Source organism: Myotis davidii, unplaced genomic scaffold (assembly GCF_000327345.1).
Source record: "Myotis davidii unplaced genomic scaffold, ASM32734v1 scaffold214, whole genome shotgun sequence".
Lineage (NCBI taxonomy): Eukaryota > Metazoa > Chordata > Mammalia > Chiroptera > Vespertilionidae > Myotis > Myotis davidii.
This window is the reverse complement of record NW_006285782.1, coordinates 1,887,111-1,906,990: the sequence shown is the minus strand read 5'-3', so window position 1 is coordinate 1,906,990 and position 19,880 is coordinate 1,887,111. Positions and strand designations below refer to the sequence as shown.

The 19,880-nt window shown below is 38.4% G+C and overlaps 1 protein-coding gene across 10 annotated transcripts in view; it reads left to right on the top strand.

The window, feature by feature from the left end:
• Nucleotides 1-36: 36 nt before the first annotated feature.
• CNOT4 (CCR4-NOT transcription complex subunit 4) overlaps nucleotides 37-19,880 on the top strand; it is a 162,312-nt gene continuing 142,468 nt past the window's right edge. For 7 of the 10 annotated variants that reach the window (XM_015559421.1, XM_015559418.1, XM_015559419.1 and 4 more), the window contains exon 1: nucleotides 153-236. The gene's annotated coding sequence lies outside the window, so the exon portion shown is untranslated. Of the gene's footprint in view, nucleotides 237-19,880 lie in introns of all 10 variants that reach the window. The other 3 variants (XM_006756698.2, XM_006756699.2, XM_006756700.2) reach the window with 3 other exon arrangements.

Below are 19,880 nucleotides of genomic sequence, written 5' to 3'. Positions count from 1 at the left end.
GGGCGCCTGCCCAGGGGAAGCCAAAGGAGTCTTACCCTAATGTAAGATGGTTGCCCGTCTGGCTGTGGAACCCACCGAAAGCTGAGGGTGTCTCTCTCAGCCGTAAAGGTCGGACTCGCTAAAGCAATCAGGCCCGGTTCTGGAGAGTTTTTTCCTCGACACTCGTCCAGTGGTCTCTTGTGAGGACGCAGCAGCCCGTGGAGTCGGCTAAGGGAAAAGCGAGGCAAGGCAGGCGGGTGAGTCTATGCGGGGCTGGGCTTAGGGGAAACCCGGTGCTGACCGGCTACGAGAGAGCGGAGGCTTCGCTGGAACTGTGCAGGCCGCACCCCCTCGCTCCCCACCCTCGCCTCATCCTCACCCTCCTCTTTCTTGATCTTCCTCCTCCTCCTCCTCCTCCTCCTCTTCCTCCCTCTCCGCTCTACGCCACAGCAGTTACCACCAGGAAAAGGGAGCGGGCAGAAGGCGCCGTGGCGGCGAGCAGCGACTCCCGGGGAAATTTCTCCAATTGGGGAGCCGGGGCGGCTTTTCGTCTTCTGCTCTCTCCCCTCTACATTTTCGTTGGGGCAGGAGCCTTAGAGCTCAGGACGCCTGGTGCCCCAGCCCCCTCTCCCCTCTCGGACGGCCTTTCGCCGGGGCCCCTGTCTCCCAACACCAAAGCCATCACTGCCACCCCGACCCGTGTTGCCGCCGCTGCTCACGGATCCCACGGCTGCCTGCCCACTCGCCCCGCGGCTTGTTTGTGCTCCGCTCCGGCTCCGGAGTTAGCCTTTGCCCCCTCCTTGCAACCAGCCCCCGGCCGGCCTGCCCGCCCCGGGAGAGCGTCTTGCGACGTGTGGAGTCGGAGCTTGAACCGCATCTGTCATTTCCAAGCTGCCCCTCCGCGGTGCCGCTGCTCGTCCTAACCCACCTGTTTCACCGCTTTCTTGGGAATTGCCGGTTCCTCCCCTCGCTCCCGTGCAGACTCGGTGCACGTTCACTTCCAGGAAAGCGGGGTGCCCCGTGTTGGCCCCGGGCGAGTGGAGGAAGTTGGGAGTGAAGGGTACGAGTGCAGGTCCCGAGTGCAGAGTCCTGAGTGCAGAGCGTCTGCTCAGGCTGCGCCGGAGGGGGACCTTCTCGGTTTGTGTTCAGTCATTTGTGGATTATTCGCTCCGCCGGGAGGGTTGGTTGTTTTTGGTTTTCCTCTTTTCATTTTGCACCGGTTTGTCCGTGCTGCTAAGCGTTCTTCTGAATTGCCTCTCCCCGGGACACTTAATGCTGGCGCTGATTATACTAACAAATGTTAGCCTTGACATTTCAAAATAAGGGAAATCTGGCACACAGCCAAAGTCATCTGGGAACTCCTCAAGCAGATATAAGTGATACTTTGATTATGTGCAGATCTGTGGGTTACAGATCCCTTCCATATCGATTATTGACTAAAGGAGTGATAGGGATGTTCAGCTTAATTGGTGGCATGTTTTATTTATGGTGTGAGTGGAAATTTCCTGTCCAGCTAATATCAGACTTAGTACTTTTGGGTTTTGGAAGTTCTCTCTTTGACATTCTTAGAATAGTAAGTATTTGAATACATTGTTTTCTTTTGAAAACCCATTAGATATTGTATTCAAAAGAAAAGTAAATTGTCCCCCACTCCCTCCCGCCACCCATATTAAATTCCCCATTTTTCCATAGAAGAGATGAAGGACTGGGGGAAAGAAATGACAAAGTGTGCACATGCATGCATTTGGTGGCAATCACTGTCATTATTACCCAAAACACAAAACTAGAAGCAAGAGGTGGCTTATGATGTCTATGTTTTGGCAAGAGCTAAATTGAAATACATTGACTAGTGGCAAAATGGGAAGAAGGAGCCTTTGCTTTAGTCAGACCACTGTGAAAAAAAGGATTATCAGAAAAGCGAACAGGATTACAAAAATCAGATACATACATCTCACATTGAAATGAGACATTGTGTTCTTAAGATACATGTAAAAATGTTAAAAGTCATAATAGTGATCTCATGCAGCAGTATATCTCTTACTTGCTAAAGTAATACTTCAAGTGTAAATAGAGATACATAGTTAGCCTTTTTAATCACTTTTGCACATTACTGTGTTGCGATCTTTACAAATTTTACCTGTAACCTTACTTTTGGCATTATGATCACTTGATTGTGATAAATGGTCAATTTTATCAACCTAAACAGAGGTAGAAAAGCTGTTTATAAACTTTTTTTCTTTTTAGCTACTTAAGCCCCACTCTGGGGTAACTAAATTGATCCCTACTCTGGGGAATTGGAAGCAATTTATATAGCAAACCTTGTTCTTAGTTATAATTTGAAGTTTTTAAAAAATATTACTTACATTTACTTTACTAGTAGGTTTTTACTTACATTTAGTTTATCAGTAGGAATGTGTTTCATACAATTGTTCTTCACTCTTAAGTAAAAAATGTATTTCATTTTTCTTTGTAATATGCTGGTGGAGAAGCTTCCCACTTTGAACAAACCTAGCACACAGCCTTAGAAACTCTTGGCAGTCATATTTGGCTGAATTATAAGCAGTGTGTTCTAGGAGAGGACTGTTTATCTGGCAGAAGAGGGTAAATGATTTTAATACGTCTTTTCTTTTGTAAAGACACTTTGCCTCAGTAAATAAAATTACAAGTAATTTTCTTCACTGTACACTTCTTTTTTCTGCAATCATCAAATTCTTAGTTTTAGCACTCTAAAGTCAAAATGAGTTTACTTTGGGATCTTTATCACATCTAAAGAATTCTGAAGTTGTTTGATATTTTGATAGGAAATAGGGAGCTGAGATTTCAAAATATTTTTGTATGGTTTAAATTTTTAGATGTAACATTATGAACATTTCAGCTTCATAATTTTGATTGTTGGAATACTTTCTGCCAGGTTCAGTTGTTGAATTCTTCAGATGAATAGATTATTTCTATAGGAAGGTTTTTGAGCATGAATTACTTAAAGCTAACTTATTATAACATTTGTTTTCATGAAGTTGAAGAGAAAGCTTTCATTTTATCAGGATGAGTTATAATCAAATGGCAAAATGCAGGAAAATTGTTTTGTAATGCCCTCAACTTCATCGTAAATGGGAGCACTCGTAATAATTTGCAACTCATTACTGTGTAAAAGAAAGAGGGTACTGCTTAATGATGAACTCCTTGCAATCAGGGAGTTTTATTTTTAAAATTATTTTGTGTCTTAAGAGAATGGAAAAATATCTTCTCGGTTTAAGTAATGTATTTTACAAGTCTTTCCTTCTCTCATGTTGTTTTTAAGGTGAAGCTATATACACTATTTTAATGTGTTTTGGGGGTGGAGGGTACCTGCAAGTAATACTCTGTAGAATCTATTTTAAGTCATTACGATTATTTTTATAGATCAGGGGAAATAGAAAGTTTTAATTTGTGAAAACTTCAGCCTCTGTAAAAATTTAGTTAGCTTTGTGTTATTAAATATGGTACTGTCTTGACTTTTTGTGGAAGAAGTTACATTCACCTCAGTTGGTTCCAAAGAAAAACAATAGGGAAATAGGTTATAGAGATTTTTAGTGTTCTAGAAATAGTGTAACTAGAATGTACCACATACTTTTCTCAAAGGATTTCTTAATCTAAGTGGAATTTATAAATGGTTTTCATCCCATTGGAATAGTATGTATTGGATAAAACTTATTAACACATTCTGAGATTTAAATTTTTTTTCAAAAATTTAAAAATTTACAGTTTGCATTCATCATTATTTTGTATTAGTCTTAGGTGTACAGCATAGCAATTATATATCATATACTTTACAAAGTGTTCCCTCAGTATATTCTGAGATTTAAAAAACTTTGTTACCACAGAAATAATAGGACCAATTTTCAAATGTCCATTCTTATATAAAATGTGGTAATATCCCTGATATTTTAAAGATAGTAATGTATATGTATAAATGTATATATATACACACACACACATACTAGAGGCCTGATGCACAAGGATTTGTGCAAGAATAGGCCTTCCTTCCCCTGGCTGCTGGCACCGGCTTTCCTCCTGTACCCGGGATCCGGGCCTTGGCTCCGGGGCCAGTGCCACCTCCTGCCTTTGCTCTGGCCTGGCCGCCGCCATCTTTGTCACGTCAGTTTGCATATTCCCTCCTTATTGGCAGTGGGTGTTACCATCTTTGTCTTCAAGTGATGGTCAGTTTGCATATTCTGTCTTTATTAGAAAGGATTTCAAAAGTTGAGAGTACACAGATTATAAAGAAGTAATTTACTGAATTAGTGATGCAAGAAGATAAGTGGGACTTTTTTCTTTCTTTAAGTGGGACTTTTAAATAACCTATTTAGTTATTTAATGAAAGAACTTTCTCCAGCATTGTTTTTAATCTTATTATTATGTATTTTTATTAGAAAAGATTGTGTGGTAAATGTCAACTTTTTCAAGTGTAGTAATAGTATAATCTGGGGGTTTTGTCACATTTCTTTTTTTTTTTAAATATATTTTATTGATTTTTTTACAAAGAGGAAGGGAGAGGGATAGAGAGCCAGAAATATCGATGAGAGAGAAACATTGATCAGCTGCCTCCTGCACACCCCCTACCCGCAACCAAGGTGCATGCCCTTCACGGGAATCGAACCTGGGACCCTTCAGTCCTCAGACTGACGCTCTAGCTATTGAGCCAAACCGGTTAGGGCCACATTTCTTTTTCATAGTACGTTTCTTTTATTTTTTTAAATTAGTTATTTATTTACTTAAAAAATATTTTACTGATTTTTTTACAGAGAGGAAGAGAGAGGGATAGAGAGTTAGAAACACCAGTGAGAGAGAAACATCGATCAGCTGCCTCTGCACACCTCCGACTGGGGATGTGCCCGCAACCCAGGTACATGCCCTTGACCGGAATCATACCTGGGACCTTTCAGTCCGCAGGCTGACGCTCTATCCACTAAGCCAAACCGGTTAGGGCTATTTCTTTTATTTTTTTATCGGAAAGCAGTTTATAGAAGAGAAAATTTCAATATTAGGCAATTTAGGTTAACTTTCCCATATCAGAGATTTTCTTTTACCAGAAGAGAGAAATTACATGCTACTAAAAAGATGATTATTTTTACTTGCTAGGAAAACTTAACTTTAAAAATATTACAAGTCTCCTAGCCTGTGTGGCTCAGTTGGTTGGGCATCAGCCCATGCACCAAGGGATTTCAGGTTTCATTCCAGGTCAGTGCACATGCTGGGGTTGGGAACTTGATCCCTGGTGGCGGGGTGCAGGAGGTAACTGATCAGTGTTTCGCTCTCACATCAATATTTCTCTCTCCCTTTCCCTTCCTTTCTCTTTAAAAACCAATAAAAATATTAAAAAAATAAAGATAGTACAAAGTTAACAAGGCAATTTGAGTATGGATTCTTTATTTGTGAGGAGGATTTCATTCTTACTAATCTCTTTTTATACAAGAGAGTTGCCCTGTTTTAAACTTTAATTGCATTGGGTAATGGGTGGATGATGTATCACTCTTAGGATGAACCTTGTTATTTGAATATGTGTGTATATCAGATATTTGTGCAAAATATATGTCAGATATTTAGTTATGCTAACTAAAATCTCAATTCTTGAGCATTTAGAGAAAATTAGAGATGAGGAAATCAGAATAATCCGATTAGTTTGTATATCTGCCTAAAACCAGTTTGGGGAAAAAAGTCAAGGCAAAAGAACAGTATAATGAGAATAAAATGCTATCAATTTAAGATACTAGGTGTCATACTGCTTTGTAGTCTTGCTTTTGAAAGAAATTAGTGATAATGTTGTAGAAAAAATTGTAGTGATTGAATTTTGAAAAGTAGCTACAGACTGAAATATAAAAGGGGTTCCATTCTTTAGCAGCAACAAGCAAATACATTGTTATTAAGCCAAATATGTGAAATGTCTTTTTTTTAAACGAATTTTTTTTATTGCTTTCAGAGAGGAAGGGAGAGGGAGAGAGAAATGGAAACATCAATGATGAGAGAATCATTGATCCACCGCCTCCTGCACACCCCACACTAGGGATCAAACCCGCAACCCAGGCATGTGCCCTGACTGGGAATCGAACCATTACCTCGTGGTTCATAGGTCGACACTCAACTACTGACCCACACCGGCTAGGCATCTGACATTTCTTAAGCATTTTTTGCAGTCCTTGGACTAAAGAGGAAGTGCTAATTTTTCTGATTGTTTAAGAAACTAATTCATTCCTTGTTAAGAGCAATAGGTGTCTTCATGAAACAACATTGACTGATTTGTAGCAACTTTCCCCCCCTGATTTTCTGCCTTTCATATTTTGCTTATGACTTTTTTCAGTGTTTTTGATTTTCAGCAGTTGTTTGGGTGGACCCTCTTGTGAACACTGTAATTTAATAAAAATTTGAAATATAAATAGTATTGCTTTTGGTGGTAAGGTCATTTTTTTCTTTTGATTAAGATTCCCTGCCATTTTGATTAGATGATTCCTCTAACTATTTTTGCTTAATGCTTAGGTAAGAATTAGGATCATTAAGGTTCCCTACCAAATTATATCTTTCCAGAAATCTTTTTCTTATTTTAAATGTGGACCTAGGTATTTGTTGGGTAAATAAAATGTTACAATGTGTTTTGGTTTTGTCATTTAAAATGAAGTAAAGAGACTATTGGTACTTTTTAAAAATAAAATTATTAATGTGAAAAATTTTAAACAGGTATAAAAGTAAACCTCCACATAGCTGTCACTTCAAAGATAATTTATTTTTATTTAATTTTAAAATATATTTTTATTGATTTCAGAGAGGAAGGGAGAGGGAGAGCGAGATAGAAACATCATCAATGATGAGAATCATTGATGGACTGCCTCCTGCATGCCCCACACTGGGGATCAAGCCTGCAACCCAGGCATGTGCCTGACCGGGAATTGAACCAAGATCTACTTTACTTGGTCATAAGTTGATGCTCAGCCACCGAGCCACGTGGCTGGGCCAAAGATGATCAATTTATAGAGTTTATCTGTATCCCCACTTTCTTACTCCTTTGTCCCCCTCACTTTGACCTGGATTGTTTTGAAGCAAATCCTAGTCGTCACATTATTTAATTTGTGCTAGAACTCTTTTGACATAAAATACCTTGATTTTTAAAAATCAGAATTGTTCAGTTAGCTTGTCAAATAATCATTGAGTACTTATTATAGACCCAGTTTTTGGGAAATGATCCAACCTCTCCTAAGAGTTTATTATCTTACTTGGTATACTTCCATTACGTAAGTAGCATTATCTAAAGCATTATACAAATAATGTATGGTACATATAGTCTGAATCATGTTAGTGTAGGGGTTTCTTCAGACTAACGTTCTAGATGTGGGGCTCTCTGGAGAAAGTTGGACTTGAACAAAGAATATGTACTATTTGTCCCTAGCCACTTTTGCTCAGTGGAGAGAGCCTGGGCCTGCGAACTGAAGGGGCCCTGGGTTTGATTCTGGTCAAGGGCACATGCCTGGGTTGCATGCCAATCCCCAGTAGGGGTGTGCAGGGGGCAGCCAAACAATGAATTTCTCTCATCATTGATGTTTCTCTCTCTCACTCTCCCTATCTGAAATGAATAAAATAATATATTTTTAAAAAAGAATATGTACTATTTGCATTGGCAAAACATCTCCAGAAGGAGAATATTCCATACATTCCATGTGTGGGATGGAACCATGAACAAACCCGTAAATGGTGGGACCTGCATGATGTGAGAGGGATGTAACGAGTTTGGTCTCAATAGAATAAGGTGTTAATTTCCGTAAATGGTGTTGGAGAAGGTAGTATAGTAGGGTAGAGCTAGATTATGAAAGGTTAATTCAGTGTCAAATTGAATTTGATATGTTAAGCAGTAAGAAGCCATTAACAGCGGTTCTCAATCTGTGGGTCGCGACTCCTTTGGGGCAAAATGACCCTTTCACAGGGGTCGCCTAAGACTATAGGAAAACACAATTAATTACATCTTGTTTTTGTGATTAATCACTATGCTTTAATTATGTTCAATTTGTAACAATGAAATTGGGGGTCACTACAACATGAGGAACTGTATTAAAGGGTGGTGGCATTAGGAAGGTTGAGAACCACTGCATTAGAAGTTGATAGGGGGCAGAAGATGACAGTAAAAGTGCTTTTAGAAAGATTGCTCTTCAGTAGAGTGCAGCATATTTTGGGGTTGACAGTTGAGTGTGAAAAATTAACATCTAGCCACCGAGGTAAGGGGCCATCTAAGGGATGTTAGTGTGGAAATTCTACAGGATTTGGCAGCTAATTGATTCTATCCCCTTTTCAGTCACTTATATCCAGAAATGACACCAAGGGTTTGGAGAATAGAAAACTGAGGAAATGTAGTCTATTTGTCTTTGATAGTAAACTGCAATTTTAAGCCCAGCTTTTGGTAAGGAAATTATGCACGACTACTTAAATAATCTCAAAAAATTTCAGTAGATAAAAGCTACCAGTGTTTTCAAATAGTTTTAGATATTTATTTACTGAGGTATAAGCATTGGGAAGATAAAGAAAATTTTATTATGTAATAGTAAGATATGGAACTCATTTGTAAAAGAGTTAATTTGTCCCTGATCTGCTTCCTATGAGTGTATGAGTTCAAAAGGTATTAGGAAACTTATAACCAGTATATATTCCTGGGTATCATTGAAGTTTAATAATGACCTGGTTAGAACAGAAGAAATTCTGATGAAATAGGGCGCTAAATATTGTCAGCTCTAAGCTCCCTTAATAAGGTTAGGTCAGCTGATCAATGAAGAATGTAGAGACATTATTAAATGAAAGTTTATTCTTTAATTTATTTTGATATACTTTGCTTTGCAAAGGTATTATCAAAAACAGATCTAGTTCAACAGCAGCCATGTTTATTTTATTTGGAATTTTTAAAAGAACTGAGATCTTTGAAGTTACTCTTTTCTTTGTTTTGGTTTGTTGACCCTTTGTTAAGCCAACTTTCTTCATCTATTCTGTATTTCTGGATAGCATGCTTGCTTTGTTTTATGAAGGGAGATTTCATATTTTATCTTAAAGCAGGGGGGAAGGTAGATTACTTGCTTCTGGCTTTGTAAATAGTAAATGAATAGTACTATTTATTATAATTTATTCTCTTGCTGCTTCTTTCATATGATGTATTTTCTCTCCACGGTATTTAGCATGTGAGATCTCAAGGATTCTTACAATTGAGTCTGAAACCATCTCAAGCTTAGGTACTTACAGCTTCAAAATTAAATTTATCTTAATTTACCAATCATTTTCATTTTTGTTATTATAAAAGGTATGATCTACCATAATAGTATGCACTTTTTAGGTACTTGGGAAATATTAATAAGGATAATATCGATGATGCAGTATAGTACATTATTGGGAAAAATCTGTTTTTTCATTGACATTCCTTTCTTCCATTCTAAGACCACCTTAATTCTGGAAATGTAACAGCTATTTTTGATATTTGGTACGTCTTTAGTTAGCTGTTCACGTGTGCTAATGTGATCACTAGAATAGAAAGCTATTGTCCTCGGGAGTTTAACAGGGGCTTTAATGTGTTAATTTTGGATTTAAGATTGAATTGAGTTCCACTGTGTGCGGGACAGTCTTGAGAAGGATTATGCATCTTTCTCATTGCATGTAGGAAGGAAGTAAATATCAAATATATAGTATAGTATTTGAGAATATCTTCAGTGGTAGCTGCCAATCCATTCTTTTCTCCCAAGAAATATTAATTAATCTCTTGGAGTATGGAGCCACTTGTTAAGTGTCATGGTGGGTTTGTGGTGGGGAAAGGAGAACATAGGCTCCCTGCTCCAAGAATCTCTTCCAGATTTAATAACTTGAGTTAATCTCAAATTATTAACATTTTGCATAGTTTTCATTCATATAATTCTTGGGAGGGAGCTGATTTTGTGCCAGTGGCTTAGGAGGTGTCTTGGGTAGCCAGGAGGTAGGTGCATTGTAAACTCAGGAAAAGAGAGGAGAGGAAAAAATATTAAGTGGGAAGACTTAAAAGTCTAATAATGGCTACTGTGTATTTTTTCCTGAGAGGCATTCTTTGCTGCCTTTGGCTACATACTTTAGATTTTCTAAGTTAGATTATCAGTACGAATTGGAAAGCTATAAATTTTAGCCTTTTCTAAATCAAGCTATTATTCATATAAGCTTATGCAATTTAATCTCTCCAGTTTAAAACCTGATAATTTTTGTGTCTTTTCTCTGCCAGAAGGCAAGGAGAAAAAGGTAAGAGAAGAAAAAGATAGATATGATACTCCTCATCTGCTCATATGTTAGGATTATATTATTCTAAGATATTTTTTATGGAAAACCTCTGCCTCTTATTTTTAATTTTCTGTAATTAGTTATAAAATAGCTTCATGAATTTAATAGATGAATCCTCAGAAACCTCTTAAAAGGCCCTTTAACTATAGAGTTTGTGATAGGTTGAAGAGTATGTAAGTTAGATCCTTAATGGAACTTTTTTGGAATTTCTTGGTTTTACTAAAATCTTTTGTCATATTGGACCTTGTTCTAGATGTGAATTTTGCTTCCAAAAATAAAGTTAGTCTTTCTTTAAGGTAGTTATCTTCCCTGAATTGTATTCATATCTGTTTTATAGATAGTACTTTTTATTATATAGTACTAAATTGTAGAATTTTAAAAATTTGGTATGATATTAAAGGAAATATTACTCCATATTTGGAGTAAAGAACTAATTTAAATGATTTCTCATAATTGAACATAGTTTTTCCTGCAAGCCCTTTGAACTTTCCCTGTTTTGCTTTTTAAATATGATTTTTAGAGAGAGAAGGAGAGAGGGTTAGAGAGAGAAACACCAACGAGAGAGAAACATCATCTGTCAGCTGCCTCCTGCACACCCACTACTGGGGATCAAGCCTGCAACCCTAGCATGGCCCTGACTTGGAATCTAACCATGACCTCTTGTTTCCTGAGCCACACTGCAGGGCTCTCCTTGCTTTTTTTTTTATTGCTCTTACTAGGATTATGCAGTATAGTATGGAGCCAAACTGCCTGAGTGTGAATCTTGGCTCTACCACTTAATACTTGTCAGACTTAGAGCAAGTTACTTTACTCTGTTTGAGCCTCAGCTTCCTCAGTTGTAGGATGGAGATAATAGGATTGTTGTGTGGAGTAAATGAATGAATTAATGTTCGAAAAGTGCTTTGAATAATGTTTGGCAAGCCTTGTATAAGTGTTTGCTATTTAATACATTTGAAAGAATTAAAAAACATCCAATTTTGAACACTTAGCTTTTTATTCACTATTAGAGACCCAGTGTACAAAATTTGTGTACTGGTAGGGTCCCTAGTGGCCAGGTACTCCCTCCCTTCCCCTGGCCACCTGTTGCCGCCAGGGCCTCCTTCCCTTCCTCTGGCTGGCCCCGCCCCATGGTCAAACTCCCAGTCAAAGGGACAATTTGCATACTATGCTTTTATTATATAGGATGCTTTTATTATATAGGATACTTCTTAATATCTAGGTACTGGACAAATGTTTTCAGAAATTATTTGATCAGTTGGAACACAAAATGTTTGAGGGAGTAATCAAAAGGACTAGTCTTTCTGGAATTTTTTTTGAATCAGTGAGTAGTGGAAAATAAATCTGGATAAGTCTGATGGAAAATGGTGATGGAATGTTTTGAACAAAGGCAGAAACATTTAGATTTGGTTGATAAGAGGGGAATCATTGCAAGGTTATATTTTTATTTTTTTGAAGTCAGGAGAGTGATGTGTTTAAAATAGTATTTAAGAGGAGATAGTTTTGAGTGTCCTTGGTAGCATAGGTTTTTGTGGGGTTTTTTGGTCTGTTTTGTTTGCTGATCTATCCTGAATGATCCATACAATTTGCCTGGTAGAGAGAAGGTGCTATATGATTTTTTATAACCTTAAGGGAAACTGAGCTAACAGGCATAGAAGCACAAAGGATCCTAATTAAACTTTTGGGATCTCTACCTTTAAAGGGGCAGAAGTGAAAAAGATACTAAAGGAACAATTGGAGAGATAGGAAGAAAATGGACAAGTATAAGTCTTAGAAAACAAAGGAAGAAATTTACCAGCAGAGAGAAATCACCGATAGGGATAGAAAGATCGAGCATGGTGTTACTTCTATTTCAGGAAGAAAAGGAGTTGACACAGTCTAACACAACATTCAAGGAGAATGAGAATTGATAAAGCCGTTTAGCTTGAGGTATGATAATCACTAACTACATTAGAGTAATTTTAATAGAGTAGGACTATAATCAAATTTGGGGGGAGGTTAAGGAAGGTAGGTATAGATGCTATGTAAAGACTAGTCTAGAAAATGACTGGAAAAATGGCAAGGAGACATTATAATAGCAGCTTTCATAGTTATCGAATGTGTACTTGGAGAAATTCTATAAATTAGAGATGAGAAAACGAGGTATTTTGTGCTGAATCTTAAGTTTTCTAGTAGACAAAAAATTATACATACATACTTTGCAGGGCTCTGCCACTTGCTAACTTTCTAATTTTAGGGAAAGCTGCTTAATCTTTTTGCATCTCAGTTTTCTGCATGAAGGCAATGGTAGCACCTATTTCTTTTAAAAGCATTTAGAACAATGCTTGGTATGTGGTAAACGTATGATAAATATTAACTATTATAATCCACTGCTGAAGGAGAATAGAGAGTAGGATTAGAGGCTTGAAGAGAAGAAATACAGAAAAAAAAGAATAAAATTATTGCTACCCAGCCGGTGTGGCTCAGTTTGTTGAGCATTGCCCCCTTAACCAGGAGGTCACAGGTTGATTCTCAGTCAGAACACATACTTGGGTTGCCGGCTCGATCCTCAGAGGTGGGTGTGCAGGAGGCAGCGAATTTATGTTTCTCTCTCATTGATGTTTCTGTCTCTCCCTCTCCCTTCCTCTCTGAAATCAGTAAAAACATTTTTAAAAAAATATATTTTATTGATTTTTTACAAGAGGAAGTTGAGAGGAATAGAGAGTTAGAAACATCGATGAGAGAGAAGCATCGATCAGCTGCCTCCTACACACCTCCCACTGGGGATGTGCCCGCAACCCAGGCACATGCCCATGACCGGAATCGAACCTGAGACCCTTGAGTCCGCAGGCTGATGCTCCATCCACTGAGCCAAAGCGGTTAGGGCAGTAAAAACATTTAAAAAAATTATTGCCAAGTAGTGGCAAGAACTAAATGAAGAGGTCTTTGAATCTTTGCCCTGGCTGTTCTCTCTGCCTAGAGAGCACTTTTCCAAATATCTGTCTCAACTTTTCAGACCTTTGTTCAGGTGATCTCCTCGTCACTAGGCCTACCCTGATTATTTAAATCCAGGCCCCTCACCCCATTATTTGTATTGTTTTATTTTTGTGTCTTCAAACATATAAACGACTTATTCGTTATACATACTGTTTGTTGTTAATCTCCATCTACTAGGATAAGGACATTTGTTTGTTTCCTGATGTATCCTAGGTTCTGTGAATAGTACTTGGTGCATAATAGGTGCTCAGTATATGGTTTTTGAATGAATATATAATTTTACTATTGAAGTTGGGTGGATAGAGAAATGAATTCAAGGGCCGGTGGTGGTGCTTTTGGGAGGAGAGCCACTACATAAAAGTTGACCTCAGAGACTACTTCTTTTTCAAATGAGTTTTCTCGGTCCATGTTGATACTGTTTTTTCTGGGAATCAGTTGGGAAATCCATTTGCTGAGGAAAGTAAAATGTATGATGAATCTCTTTGTTACAATAATTATATTTTACATTTGATAGTAAAACTTATCTTTGCTCATTAGATGCAAGGCACTGTTCTAATCACTATATTATTAATTTTTAAAAATTCTACAACAGCCTTACAAGTACATTACAGTTTCCTTGCAAGTCATCTTTAGTGGTGAGGGAGAAGCCCTTTGCACTGAGGCTAAGAGCATGCTTCCCTGACTTTTGTTCTATTGACAGGGAGCTTCTCAGTCCTCATTCCTCCTGCCAACACTCACAGCCTTGACACTATTATTTGCCTGAAGTCCATCAGGACTAATCTTATTATATCATTTATCCCTTTTTATGTCAGTCACCATCAGTTTCCTAGTTGACACTTCATGTTTCCCACTTCAATCCTTATAATGTTGTGAATGATTTCTTTTTCACTCCTCTCCATCATCAGCAAAATTTTTCCATGTCCTTGTTTTTTCCCCGTGAACATTTCCTCCACTTTCTACTTTTCTGAAGACACTCTTGCCCTGCAGCCCTCTTAGGTGTTTGCTGTTATGTTTTTCATTCTTTTCTTATATGTTGTCACCATGAAGGGACAGCAGGAGGAGTCCAAAAGGAAGACTGGTTTCACTGAGCCTGGAAATGGGGCTAATGTCTTCCATTCTCCTCTTCTCCCTAAAACTCGTCTACTAACAGGTCATATTGTCCATAAACCATCATGTTTGCTGGCGTCTACTACACCCTGGGTTACTCCTTATCTTTTCTTGGCTATTTTAGCTCCTAGCTCACTGTCATTCTTACCAACTCTATGCCTCTTTTAATTCTTAGTAATTTCAACATGTAGTATCTATGGTACTTCTAATACGATAGCTTATTAAGCTCTAAAATTCCTCTTCTCTAATGATCTTGCTCTCTACCTTACCTCAGCCATTCATTCTATGGTGATATTTTATGCTTTGTTATTACCAATACTAGTGGCCCAGTGCACGAATTCAGGCACATTGAAAGGAAATTAATTAGAAGAAATATTTTAATATTGCTATTAACCCTTTCTCTATAATAGAAGTGTCAACCAAATTCATGATCGACAATGACAGATCGAAACACACATGTGCGATTGGCGCCAGTGAGAGCTTTATATGTATCGTGCATGCGCGAGTAAACTTAGCCTTTTATATAGAGAGAATAAACTTGCTTAATTAGACCTGCTTTCTGATGTAGCTAAACTTTTTCCAGCCCAGTGAAGCACCCCAACTTCTCTTTCAGGTAATTGTCAGCAACACAGCAGTAAATATCAACAGGAAGCAGATTATTATTGTAAATCATGCTGGGAGAATAAAGGGTAAAATATTCAACTGCAGCAGTGTTTGACTATATTCTGCGCAGAGAGAAAACCTGAAGTCATTTTCAACTTCCACCATTTCTTATTTTTCCAGTTGGGTCAAGTTTCTAAGCTTTCTAAATCGTCACGGTCTTCCGGCTAATGAAAAAATAGGATTCTCCTATCTACCTACTCCAGGACTTCTGTGAGGATCAAATGAGATGAGGCATGTAAAAATGCTTCACAGACATTTGGTTAACGTCTAAAATGTTTGTAACTGGCTATAAAGCAAGTCATGTTCCTGGACTGAAGAAACTCCAAGAAGGCTAGTCGCTAGGGAGAGGAAGCTGGGCATTGCTATGTGACATCATTACCTGGCGCCCACCATTTCCGGGCTGGGCTGTGGGCCACATTTCTGGGCTGGGCTGGGCAGTGTTGGCTGCAATTTGGTGGTCTGTTGCTTTGGGGTGGTGGCGGGGCCTATGTTCTAGTTGGGGGAAGCCAAGTGTTGGTTTGTTGGTGCTGGGTTCATGGTGCCGTTTCTCTGTAAATGGCTGTGCGCATCACAGCAGCTCTTGTGTTGAACTTCTGCCCCCTGGTGGTCAGTGTGCATCATAGTGACCGGTCGAATGGTTGGACACTTAGCATATTAGCCTTTTATATATATAGACTAGAGGCCCGATTCACGAAATTCATGCAAGTAGCTCAGCCCTCGAAGCCACAGCCGCTTGCCTCTTCCCGAGGCAAACTGACCCTCACAGCCCCAGCTTTGTCCGGAAGGTCGTCTGGAAGGACGTCTGGTCTAATTAGCATATTACACTTTTATTATTATATTGAACCCCTCCATGGTTTTCAATTCATGCAGCCCTTTTTCTGACTACTATCTATATTTTCAGCTCATTCTACCTACTACCTCAACTCAATAATCATTTATTGTCATTAGGACCTCCAGTCCACAGATTTTATTCCCCTTTCACTGTCCTTTGCCCCCTTGTTTACCTTTCTTCCCTCATTACTTAGTGTGTATTCATTACCTAGTGGTTAGTTACCGTATGCACTCCCTTCAATATACTTTCAACTCCCTTGCTCCTTTCTTCTTCATACGTATCAAAATCTCAATCCAATATAAGTCAGATTCTCTAAGCACTTCATGTTTGCACCAATGCAGCTGCAGGTGACTGAAGGAAAATACAACAGTATGACCATTCTCACTTTAAATTCGTGGTAAGAAACCTCAGGTGGCCCTTAATATTGTCTGGCAATCATAGTCCATTTCCTTAATTTATTCAGTTTTCCCACTCTTAGATGCCTTTTTCTTTAAATATTCAACTGTCCTCTTCTGGTTCACTTTCAGACCTGCTTTCTACTTCACTGAGAAAATAGAAGCAGTTTGAAGAACATTTACAGACTCCACCACCACATCTTGCAATCTAACTCACAGACCTTGCATGCTGTAAATTACTATAGATGAACTGTCTTTGCTTCTCTCTAATCCCAGTTCCTCTGGTTGATGCATTCCCACCCCTTTCATTTACTCTGGACATTGCTGTAGTAATTTTTTCCCTCTCTTGGTACATCATCAGTTCTTCTCTTTTGGATCATTCTCGTCAACATGCAAACATGCTATTATTTTTCTCATAGAAGTATCTTCCTTTGATCACTCTTCCTTGTTTTTCTCTATTTCCATTGCGGTAGAACCCCTTTAAAGTGTTGTCTAAATGCACTTGTTCTAGTTTTCTCTTGTTCTTTCTTCCATCTATTCCAATCATTTTGCTCTGACCATTGTACTAAAATTACTTTTGTTTAAGTCTCCCAACAATGACATTGTTAAATCTCGTCAGTTTTTATCTTATGTGATTAATTTACATTTGACAAAGTTGGATATAAATATCCGTTGATATATTTATTTCACTTGCCTTTTAGGATAACTCATCCCCTTGCTTTTCGTTAAAACTCATTGGCTGCTCTTCAGGCTTTCTTGGTAGATCTTCCTTTATGTCTACTTCTACCATTGGAATATTCCAGGGCTTAGTTAACTTTGATTATCTTCTCTATCTGTCCTCACTACCTTGGTGATCTCTGCTAGTTTCTTGGCTTTCCATACATTCTAAATGTGGATGACTCTTAAATTTACTTCTATCATTGACAGTCCCTCTAGGTTGTGGGCTGCTTGCCTGTGTTCCTGAGAAGCATCTACGGTACCAGTCTATAGAGTGTGTTTTCTTTAGTGAATTACCGGTATGTTTACCGGTAATAAACTTGCACTGTTTTATGTATATGTTTGATTACATACAGCCTTGTGACAGTTTTCCTGCATGTCATAAGCATTTGAATATAAATTAAAATGTTAAAATCAAATCTGATATTGTTTTACCTTTTATTTGGTGTGTGGAATGTGTGCGGAAGAGGGGGTAGTCTTATACGGCGAGTATATAACAAACTCTGTATTTTGAGTGGAAATGTTAGGGGGTCGTCTTATACGCCCAGTCGTCTTATACGCCGGCAAATACGGTAGTTGTCTACTCAATATCTCCACTTGAATCACTCTTAAACATCTTAAACTCAACATGTTCAAAATAGAATCTTGCTTTTCCCTACCATTTCTGCCCTTTCATACCCGCTCCACCCATATATGTCTTCTTCATCTCAGTTGTTGGCAGCTTCAAGTTGGTCAGGCCAGAAATCTTGGAGTTACTTTTGATTCTATCGCACATCCCACATTCATTCTTTCCATCAGGAAATAGTTGGCTCTACCTTGAAAACATACCTAGAATTCAACCAGTTTTTACCATTCCATAGCCACCATCATCTCTTGCTGGGTAATTGCAACAGCCTTCCTTCTAACAGATTTCCCTGCTTTTAACCTTTTTTTTCTATAGTCTGTTACTAACAGAATGATCCTTTGAAAACAAGTTAGATGGCAAGAGATTTTGTTCTATGCTAAGAAAATTTTATGAGTTGAAAAGATCAGAGAATATTCTAGTCTAATTTTACTAAATCTGAAGGTTTGGGAGGCATCTTTAATGTAGGTTTAGATTATGCCAATTTTTATGGGTGGGGAAGGAGTTGTCAGGGGTAGTTTGTGGCCTTCCTCTTTTCTTCTCACTAACCCTCCACCCTATACACAGGAAGACGTGACATCTGTATCCCTGAGGAAATTGCAAATAGAGGGTATGAGTTGATTGCTATTCCAAAAAGTGGCTTTTAGTGGAAGCCTGGACCACTCTTTCTTTTAAAAAAAATTTTTTTTGGTAAAAATTTACTTGTGCCAAACAAAGGATATGCCTGGAAGGAAGATCTCAACAGACTGAAAATAATGCTTCTGGACCACCCTTTCTTAATTGAGGTCTGTTACTTCACTGCTACCTATAACCTCCTTTAGCAACACTTGCTTTCCTCTTAACCCCTGCCAAATTTAGTGTCTTCCCTCTACTCATACCTTTCTCTTTTTCCCCCTACTTTTGGATGGAAATGTATTTCATAAGACTTTTGACTCTATTTAAATTAGTATTTTATACTCTAAACTTTCTTCAAATATCCTGAAACCCATTCTTAAGGTTTTGATGTGAGTTTCTTTTACTTTTGTTAATAAAGTTTCCAACAGAATGATACTGAACATGATAGTAAAAAGGAAATTGATACAAATAGGTGAAGAAGAAATCATATGTAGAATTATGGGAAATTTAAAGATATTTGGGTACTGTGCATTGAATATGCTTGTCATAATGCTAATGATTTCTAGAGGAGTTATATGATACTACATATAAAGAAGCTTGGAGATTGGTTGGCAAAAAAGAACTTATCTTTTTATATTTTTTGAAGGCAATGTTCTCTAATGAGTTTTTCTTTGATTATCTTTCAAAGAGTCCTCATATACTGGGATCAGCAATTATATCAAAAATTGTGATGTTGTGTATGCATTACTATTGATTTTAGATCCTTTCAGATAATTGTACTTAATCTCTTGGTCTGAAGGTAGATATATGCCTGTTTTCTCAAGCCATTTCTTAGACCTGTGTTATCTAGCATGGTAACCACAAGCTACATGTTGGTATTGAGAATTTGAAATGTGGCTAGTCTGAATTGTAATGTGTGCTAAGTACAAAATGCCCACTGAAGTTTGAATCCTCAGCACAAAAAAATTATAAAATATCTCATTAGTAATTAAAAAAAATAATACATCTTGAATTGATATTATAGATATACTAGCACATATGGTAAGGAAGGAAAAGAAGAAAGAAAAATTCTCTTCTCTCGACATTAGTATAGAAGGTTGGGAGTTGCAGTTTGAGAAGACCTCATGGGATTCTCGGTAGAAAGCGCACATACAGAATGGGCAAATGTGGAACAGGAGTTTGTGGTGAGGGACAATTATGGCAGCCACAGAAATCTTAGGTGTAGCTGGCACCACCCCCCCCCTCAACTTTACTTTTTTTTTCACCTATGGCAGGTACTACTGACATCTTGGACTAGACATTCTGGGTTGTCCTGCATACTACTATAGGATGTTTATTTAGCAGCATCCTCAGTGTCTACCCAACTACATGTTAGCAGTAGCACCACACCCAGCCCCAAACCGTGACAACCAAATATGAATCTAGGTACTGCCAAATGACCCTGATTGAGAACCACAGCCTTACATATTATAGATATACTAGAGGCCCAGTGCACAAATTCATGCATGGGTGGACTGCTGGCCCACCCCGATTGGGCTGGGGGAAGGGGACACAGGAGATTAGCCAGCTGGTCCCACCCCCATCAGGGTGGTGGGGACAAATAGGAGGCAGGGCAGGCTAGGGGGAGGGGCTGCAGGCAGTTGGTTGGTCGGCCCTGGCCTTCATCAGGGTGGGGGGATTG